This window comes from Rana temporaria, chromosome 5 (assembly GCF_905171775.1).
Source record: "Rana temporaria chromosome 5, aRanTem1.1, whole genome shotgun sequence".
NCBI classification, from domain to species: domain Eukaryota; kingdom Metazoa; phylum Chordata; class Amphibia; order Anura; family Ranidae; genus Rana; species Rana temporaria.
This window is the reverse complement of record NC_053493.1, coordinates 267,648,135-267,657,002: the sequence shown is the minus strand read 5'-3', so window position 1 is coordinate 267,657,002 and position 8,868 is coordinate 267,648,135.

The window sequence follows — 8,868 nt, the reverse complement described above, 5'->3', positions numbered from 1 at the left end:
GTTCTTCTTTACCAGACGAGCATCTTTATTAGTAAGAATACATGTTTTTGGGGAAGTACAATGGCCAAAAAATGTTTTTTATTTATGAAGACTTCACACTAACATTGCTGTTCATGTGCCTCATTAAATATAGGCGTCATTGGGAAACATATTGCCCCCCTCACATGACTAAACATTGTGCCCCATCATCTAATTACGGTATTAGGCCCAATAACAGCAATGATGGGGTGCAATGTTTCCCAATGACACCTATAATGAGGCACATGAACACTAAGGAGGGGGGCAATATGTTTCCCAATGACACCTATAATGAGGCACATGAACACTAAGGAGGGGGGCAATATGTTTCCCAATGACGCCTATATTTAATGAGGCACATGGACAGCAATGTTTCCCAATGACACCTATAATTAGGCCCAATAACAGCAATGATGGGGCGCCTAATCATAGCTGTCATTGGGAAACATTGCACCCCATTGTTGCTGTTATTGGGCCTAATTATAGGTGTCATTGGGAAACATTTTACCCCCCTCATTGGTGTCATTGTGCCTCATTTGGAAACCTTGTGCCCCATCATTGCTGTTATTGGGCCTAATTATAGGTGTCATTGGGAAACATTTTACCCCCCTCATTGGTGTCATTGTGCCTCATTTGGAAACCTTGTGCCCCATCATTGCTGTTATTTGGCCTCATTATTGGTGTCATTGGGAAACATTTTACCCCCCTCATTGGTGTCATTGTGCCTCATTTGGAAACCTTGTGCCCCATCATTGCTGTTATTGGGCCTCATTATTGGTGTCATTGGGAAACATTTTACCCCCCTCATTGGTGTCATTGTGCCTCATTTGGAAACCTTGTGCCCCATCATTGATGTTATTTGGCCTCATTATTAGTGTCTTTGGGAAACATTGTGCCTCATTATTGGTGTCATTGCATGTGTCAGGTAGGTGAGTGCATCTGTCAGGTAGGTGAGTGCATGTGTCAGGTAGGTCAGTGTATGTTGCACAGTGCATTCTGAGGACAATGCATTCCTGAACCCTGCATTCTGAGCGAATCTGGCAGAATCTTACGTTTTTGGTCTCTTAGGGCTTATTCAGAGAGGGATGATCAGTCCCATCCTCTGTACAGAGCCGCTGGAAGGTTTAATTCTGTGTTGGCACTTTGAAAGAAATACGTTGGTTTTGCGTCGCGGTTTGGGCACTCAGGCTCAAAAAGGTTCGCCATCACTGCTCTAGACAAAGTGGAAATCCATTTATGGCAGATTTAGAGCCATGCCATACTGGTGATTATGCCATAGCTGGCATCAGCATAACCAAAATGTAGCTACAGCTTTCCCTTAGCCAAAGTCACACTCTAACAGGCTAAATGCAGAATTTCATGTCGGCAAGGAAGAGACACCTCATTGGCTCTGATAAGGGGGCAGCAATGCCATAGGTGAAGGTAAAAATGAGTCCCCGAGGTTATGGAGTTTTTTTTGCCAGTGACAGAATCGTACTATGACATCACACTTTACAAATCTGCCTTTGTCTACCTTCCAGATTTGATGTGCTTTGATAATGACAGGACAATCATCCCCTTTCGCTATGAGAAAACTGTCTATATATCATGTTAAAGTGCAATTCTGTCTAAATCAGAGCTTGGTCCTGCCATCAAGGACCCGGATGGCCCATCTCTGTCCAGTGCTAAGTTCAGATTTTTTAGCCAAGCTACTATTGTCACTGCCTTGTGTTGGCCATATACCTCTGAGGACTCCAGTAGAACAGTGGTGGTCAACTTCTGAGTTATAGGGAGCCTCAACTGTGGCCCTGACATCACCAAAGGGTTGCACATAATGTTCATTATATGTAACACTTCAGAAGACTTTGAAAATACCACAGGAGATGGTCGGAATCTGTGGACATACTACAGGTGTGGTTGGGGACTGGAGACATTACACTGGTGTGCAGTCATGTTGGTACAGGAAGGTCATCCCCAAACAGATTTTCCCACAAATTTGGGAGCAAGAAACTGCTATGTGAATGCCACTGACAGACAGACATCATAGGTGTCATTTTGTGTTTGGCCCAGAGCTCCACTTTAATTGGTTTCCTATCAGACACACAGGGCCAGATCCACAGCCAGCGGGCTTAACTTAAATGTTCCTATTTAAGTTACACTGCCGCAAAATTTCTACCCAAGTGCCCGATCCACAAAGCACTTACCTAGAAATTTGCAGCTGTGTAACTTAAATCCGTCCGGTGCAAGGCGTGCCCAATCTAATGGGGCGAGTCCCATTTAAATTAGGCGCGCTCCCGTGCCGGACGTACTGCACATGCTCCCGACGTAATTTTCCCGATGTGCTTTGCGCGGATTTACGTTGCATCCTAAGATCCGACAGTGTAAAACTATTACACCGGCCGGATCTTAGGAATATCTATGCGTAACTGATTCTATGAATCAGTCGCATAGATAGAAACAGGGATACGACGGCGTATCAGTAGATACGCCTGCGTATCCCTTTTGTGGATCTGGCCCACAGAGCTCCATGTCTGTACATAGCAGTGTCTGTAAATGTCACAATTCAAACTGAAAACTGTTTGCTGATTGGCTGCTGTGATTTTTTTTTAGGGTTGTCCCGATACCACTTTTTTAAGACTGAGTACAAGTACCGATACTTTTTTCCAAGTACTCGCCGATACCGATTACAGATAATTTTTTTTATGTCATGTGACAGTTTGACAGATGGGGACTGATAGGTGGCACTGATAGGCAGCTCTTATGGGCACTGACTGGGCGCTGATGGGCACTAATAGATGGCACTGACAGGTGGCTGGGACTGATAGATGGCACTGATAGGTGGCACTTGTGGGCACTGATTGCACCGATAGGTGGCACTTATGGGCACTGACAGATGGCACTGATTGCACTGATAGGTGGCACTTATGGGCACTGATAGCACTGATAGGTGGCACTTGTCTCCAATCGTGATAAGAAGCCTATGTCGGAGGCTTCTTACCACCAGGAAGTGCCATTAAACAGCATTCCATGTCAGAGGGGGGTCTGTGCTGATAGTCAGCACATTGATTATCAGCACAGCCCCCTCAGATGTGCCAATCATCTAACAATCAGTGCCCAGCAATGCCCCAATAATAAAGTCTGCAAGTGCCCACCAAAGTACCAATTAGTGCCCACCATAGTGCCAATCATAGCCTACCACAGTGCCAAACAGAGCCCAGCAGTAACGCCTGTCAGTAACACATCATTACCTCATCATCAGTGCTGCCCATAAGTGCCACCTGTCAGTGCCAATCAGTACCACCTGTCAATGCCCATCAGTGCAGCTTGTCAGTGCCGCCTATCATTGCCGCATATCAGTGCTCATCAGTTCTACATATCAGTGCCGCCTCATCAGTGCTGCCACATTAGTGCCCATCAGAGGCGGCTCTCTAATTAGACAAATTAGGCAGTCGCCTAAGGCCTCGCACTCACAGGGGCCTCACGGCCACCTAATTTGTCTGTGATCAATACTAATGTTGTCGTCATCAGATCTCTCTATTACCCCTCTCTCTTTTTCTCACCTCCCCCTCTCTCCCCCCTCTTGCATTGGCTGAATATGTCTGATGGGTGCCCTGGAAGTGGTGCTTATCACCTGTGTGCTAGATCCATGCATTTTCTGCAGCCATATTTTTTGCTTGAATTATTTTTCCCATTATGGGCGTGAGTGGGGCCTCATGTCTAAGTTTTTCCTAAGGCTTTACAAAGCCTAGAGCCGCCTCTGGCCTTAACTTCACATGGTGTCTGTTGTTGTCTGCATCAGGAGTGTATTTGGGGGAGGGGGGTGGGGGCCCAGCATTAAGGCATATCATACCCAGATAGCTTCCTATCTGCCCACACACATAAATTGCCCAGCTATATCCAGCCTAACACACCCCATAAAGAAAGTGGATATACAACTTAAAAATGTATTCATATAACTGAATAAAATGTGCAGCTCTTTACAAGAACTTAGGAAAAAGCATGGTAATAAGACAAAGTTCAGCCGTACATACCTTTCATCTGACACTACTACGTTGCTGAAGAAGAGAGGAGGTAATTAGTTACCTAAGTGGTTATTTAAATTTCCTTACTCATACATTTTACAAATGGAACATTCAGGGCCGGCCTTAGGTGTTCAGGCGCCCTGTGTGAGCTAATCCTGTGGCGCCCCCCCCCCATCTTCACCCCTCGCCCCCTTGTCACCTAAACATACACATAGAGGAAAAAAATGCCACCGCGGGTGTAAAACAATCGCGGAGGGGGGTGCCGGTCTGACACCCCCCCAGTGTGTGGTACCCGGGGGCGGCTCGCCCCCCCTTAGTACGCCTCTGGGTAGCCGCACGGCGCCCCTGTTGCCCATGGAGCCCTGTGCGGCCGCACAGCTCGCACACCCCAAAGGCCGGCCCTGGGAACATTCTTATATCATGATATTCACAGTTCCATGAATATATTAAACTGCATGTATAACGCTGCAGTCATCATCAAAGGGATAATGATTATCTGAGGTGGTTTCCTATTTATTCTTTACATGACAGAAGTAGTGTATTTAGCACATTTGACAAAGTTATGGCCCGTACACACGATCCGAATATCGTACGACAGATCATACAACTTTTTTCGCTTAATAGTCGCAAGTATAAATTGAATAGGGTAATAAAGTCACGAAAATTCTCGTACAACAGAAAAAAAAAACCGAAGTGATGTCATGTGTTGTAATGTATTTGTGTTGTATTTTCGGATGACAACTATACTGACTAAACAAAAATCGTACGATCTGGTATCGTACGAGGAAAATTTTCGTGCTTGTCCGATCAAATAATATCAGATGAACTATCGTGATCGGTTCTCGAAAGTAGTGTACACACGATCCGAAAATCGTACGATTGTTCCTCGGACGACCGTTATCGTCTGATATTCGTATCGCGTGTATGGGCCATAAGTTTTAGTAATAATAACCAAATAAATACGTAATAATTATGGCCATAAAGGTAACAGCATAGTAAAATCTTACAATGATGATGAGTGCAGTACATTTATATTGGTGATTAATTAAGAATATAAGAGGACACCCCTTATATTGGTAGTTAGCAATGAGGTACCACTTTACATTGCTAATAAGTACATTGAGCTCTTGTAAATTAATGGTTGGTTGACTCTCCAATTTACTTTGGTGATCAATGATTGAAACAATGACCCTTGTATTGGTGGTCAGTGGAAAAAATGCTCCATGACATGTTTTTTGTTGAAAGATTACATCCTTGATATTAATTAATACTTTATACTTCCGCATGCATAATCCCTCCTATTCAAGGGGGAAAAAGTTCTCCAGATAGATAGATGCACTTATTTGCTTTATACTTCTGCGTATCGAATCCCCTCTATCCAAGGAAGGAAAACATATTGGGGTAGATTCAAGAAGCAATTGCGCCTGTGTAACCATAGGTTACACAGCGCAATTGCTTACTTGCCCCGGCGTAACGAGTGCTCCTGATTCAGGAACCTCGTTACGCCGACTGCAGCCTAAGATATGCGTGGCATAAGGCTCTTATGCCCGCATATCTTAGGCTGCATTCTTGCGGTGGCCGCTAGGTGGCGTTCCCGTTGTGCTCAGTGTATAGTATGCAAATTGCATACTAACACCGATTCACAACGTTGCGCGAGCCCTGCGTACGCAATTTACGCTGTTTACGTACGGCGGTTTTCGCGCAAGGCTGCCCCTGCTACTAGCAGGGGCAGCCCATGTTACGTATACCCGTCGTTCCTGCGTCGCGAAATTAGAATTTTACGTAGTTTGCGTAAGTGAATCGTGAATGGCGCTGGACGCCATTCACGTTCACTTTGAAGCAAATGACGTCCTTGCCGCAATGCACGTCGGGAAAGTTTCCTGACGGAGCATGCGCTCTACGATCGGCGCGGGAACGCGCCTAATTTAAATGATTCCTGCCCCCTACGGGATCATTTAAATTGCGTGCTCTTGCGCCGGGCATTTTGGCGGCGCGCCCGCGCAATTTACGGAGCTTCTGCTCCGTGAATCAAGGGCAGCGGAGCAAATTTGCGGGGGCGCAGGGCAAAAACGTTGTCCTGCGCCTCCGTAAATAATGCGCAATTCTACCTGAATCCGGGCCACTGTTTTTCAGTGCTGTCTTCTTAAATTCCACAGATCAATAAATGTATATACTTATTCAGAGTTATTGTATTAATTGGTACTTTGTGATTCCTTGTGCATAGTCCCCCCTATCCAAGGAAGGAAAACATTATTGTTCAGTGCTGTCATTTAATATTCCTTGTATATACAATCCCCTTCCCCCCCAAAAAAAGAAGGGAAACCCAAAGAAAAAATGTATACAGAAAATAAATCTATGTGAATCTATGCGATTACATCCTTGACATTAATTAAAGGGGTTGTAAAGGTTCGTTTTTTATTTTCTAAATAGGTTCCTTAAAGCTAGTGCATTGTTGGTTCACTTACCTTTTCCTTCAATTTCCCTTCTAAATGTTTTTTTTTTCTTTGTCTGAAATTCTCACTTCCTGTTCCTCCTCAGTAAGCTGTTCTGGCTGATAACCACCGCTCGGATGATGGTGGCAAGCTTACTGAGGAGAAACAGGAAGTGAGAAATTCAGGCAAAAAAAAAAACATTTAGATGGGAAATCGAAGGAAAAGGTAAGTGAACCATCAATGCACTAGATACTTTATACTTCCGCATACATAATCCCTCCTATCCAAAAAGGAAAAGCATATTTTAAATACTATAATTTCAAAAAATTCTCCAGATAGATAGATGTACTTATTCGGTTCTATTACAGTAATTAATGCTTTATACTTCTGCGTATCTAATTCCCCCTATCCAAGGAAGGAAAACATATTGGCCCAGATTCAAGAAGCACTTGCGCCCGCGCAACCATAGGTTACGCAGCGCAAGTGCTTACTTGCTCCGGTGTAACGAGTGCTCCTGATTCAGGAACCTCGTTACACCGGCTGCAGCCTAAAATCTGCGCGGCATAAGGCTCTTATGCCTCGCAGATTTTAGGCTGCATTCTTGCAGGGGGCCGCTAGGGGGCGCTCCCATTGTGTATCAGCGTGTAGTATGCAAATTGCATACTACCACTGATTCACAAGCTTGCGCGGGCCCCGCGCAAACCAGGTACGGAGTTTCCGTACGGCTACTTTTAGCGCAAGGCTGCCCCTTCTAATAGTAGGGGCAGCCAATGCTAAAGTATAGCCGGCCTTCCCGCGCCGTGAAATTTGAATTTCACGGCGTTTGCGTAAGTGAAACGTGAATGGCGCTGGACGCCATTCACGTTCACTTAGAAGCAAATGACGTCCTTGCGACGTCATTTGCCGCAATGCACGTCGGGAAAGTTTCCCGACGGAGCATGCGCTGTACGCTCGGCGCGGGAGCGCGCCTAATTTAAATGATTCCCGCCCCCGGCGGGATCATTTAACTTGCGCGCGCTTACGCCGGGCAGATTTGCCGGCGCGCCCTCGCAATTCACGGAGCTACTGCTCCGTGAATCGAGGGCAGCGCAAAATATTTGCGGGGGCGCAGGGCAAAATCGTTGCCCTGTTCCCCCACAAATATCGCGCAATTACACTTGAATCTGGGACATTGTTTTTCAGTGCTGTCATCTCAAATTCCACAAAAAAATGTATATACTTATTCAGTGTTATTGTATTAATTGATACTTTGTGATTTCTCTCGCATAGTCCCCCCTATCCAAGGAAGGAAAACATTATTGTTCAGTGCTGTCATTTAAAATTCTATGTATATACAATCCCCCCCCCCCAAAAAAAAAAAAAAACAAGAGGGGAACAAAAATAATCCATCTATTTAGTATCCAACCATTCCATCGCTAGGATTGGTGTCTCAAAAAAGAGGGTGTGTCACATCAATCACTCTTAGTTTACAGGGGGGGGGAAATACTGTACTTTAACCCCTTCTCTCTCAATCTTTTACGTATTTCTGTGTAGCAATTTAGCATTTTCATATAGTATATCTGCCCTTGACCTGGCTGTTGATAAAATTTGATCTCGGTCCCTATAATTCAATAGACGTATCAAAAAAGGACGGGGTGCCCCTGTTTTTGGGGCACGGAAGGAAATCCTATGTGCTCTCTCCATCACAAATGTTGAAGATACTTCTGTTAGATTCAATACTTCTGTCAGTAATTTTCCTGCAAATTTAATTGGGTTGTCTCCCTCCACCCGCTCTGGCAAACTCCATGCATCTCCCATACAATCTCCTATTCCCCATAGCACACTCCATGCATGCCCCATACACGCCTTTACACCATAGCACTCTCCATGCATCTCCCATACACTGTTATATACACCATAGCGCACTCCATGCGTCCCCCATACACTAAGGTGACCAGATTTTTTAAATTAAATCCGGGGACATATTTTTTTTTTATACTAGTAATGGCGGGAATCAGAGAATCTCTGCCCGTCGCTGCTGCCGTCCATCTCACTGCCTGTCAAGTCTTACTCTCCGGGGTCCGGCTACTACTGGGTGGGGAGTGGAGGAAGATCACTCCACCAGGCAAGGCAAGGAGATAAACAGGCAGGCGGCTGGTTGGGACTTGAGCCAAGGCAGAAGAAAATGCGATCGGAGCTGAATGGGCATGCACCCGAAACTGAAGAAATATTCCCTCGGCTCCGACCAGCACATGATCATCAGAAAGTGGCACAGATAATGGAAAAAAATACACTCCCCCTAAGCCAGTAGGAGCGGCGGAGTGGTGGGGGGAGGGATTCAGAATATTTTTTTTTTAATTCTGCACTGACTGTCTTTGAATTTGCCCCAGCCCCTGTTCAGATCCAATCTGGGGACAAAACCAGGGACAGACTTGGTC